The sequence below is a fragment of the Otolemur garnettii genome, unplaced genomic scaffold (genome assembly GCF_000181295.1).
Source record: "Otolemur garnettii isolate 467f Iridium unplaced genomic scaffold, OtoGar3 scaffold00057, whole genome shotgun sequence".
NCBI lineage: Eukaryota > Metazoa > Chordata > Mammalia > Primates > Galagidae > Otolemur > Otolemur garnettii.
The window spans coordinates 6,828,036-6,829,317 of record NW_003852452.1 but is presented as its reverse complement, the minus strand read 5'-3'; positions in this window follow the sequence as shown (position 1 = coordinate 6,829,317).

Below are 1,282 nucleotides of genomic sequence, written 5' to 3'. Positions count from 1 at the left end.
GGCCACTGAGCATGCGGACTGGGGCTCCCCGCCCGCCGGTCTGCGCGCCGCGGGGCTCCGGGCTGGAGCCGGGGACCCGGGCACTGGGCGGGGCCGCGAGCCGGCACCGCCCCGCCGACCCCTCCGGCGAGAGGCGAAGCGCTGAGAGGTGGCTGAGGCTTTCTAGAAACTGGCCTATGAAAACAGGCTTCCAAGATCGTACTAAGCCTTTTTGTCTGAGCGTTCCAGAGAGTGGAGTTGTAGCCCGTTGGGGGAAAAGGCAAAGGATGAATGAAGATCGGAGCCTGGTGGGGAAGCGGAGGGCGCAGGTGGGGCGTGCTAAGAGCGACTTCCCGGACCCTGCCCTTTTCTGCTTCGAGAAGGGCTTACCTGCAGAGACGAGGTGCAGGTGACAGAGGGTCACCGAGGAAGCCGTTTTGCCTCCTGAAACAGTTGCGTAAACCCAGAAGCAAGATCCTTTGGGGATCACTTGACGGCCCTACATCCTATGACGACGCTTCTAGAATGCATTGGTTCACTCCCTCCCACGGGTCCCTAGACTGATTCTTTGGTTACAGTTTGCCTACTTGAAGTAGAAGAGAAAAGGAACGGCAGAGAAAACACCGAGGTTTTGCGTCAACCAGCCTAAACCCTTCCTACAAGGACTCCGTTACCGAGTCTAACTAGCCGCTTCTGCGCCCAGAGGACAGAGTCTGGACGGGGGCTGCAAGTGTGCTCCCGAGCAGAAGTGGGCATGACAGGAGAAAACTGTCGCAGGCTCAGGTAGGGACTGCGCCTTTACGCAGCCAGAGGTAGAACAAAGTGATAAAAATGGTGCTGCACTCAATAACACACACCAAGACACATCCCTTTTCAAAACCGTTCTTCAAACATTTTACTCCTAGCTTTGACTTGGAACTCCACACCCAATTCTACCAGCACCAATTTCTGCTTGCAGCTCAGAAAGGGCTTGCTAAGACCTTGGTTACAATGCACACAACTTTCTGCAGCTCAGAAAGCCGAATTGCTAAGACCTTGGTTACAATGCACACAACTACTCTATACATCTTGGTCACAGTGCATTTTCCTCTTTATCAGTACAGTGCTCCCCAAAACAACCGCTGAATTCCTGTATTATCAGTACGGAAACAGAGGTTCAGAGATGATAAGTACTTAGGCCAGAATCACTCAGTAGATGGTAGACACCAGACCCTGAAAGTCAGGTCTCCTTCTCAGGAGTTGGTATGATGGTGTCCAATAAGCTTGCCTGTGAATCACGGCACTCCTCACTTCTTAGAAACGA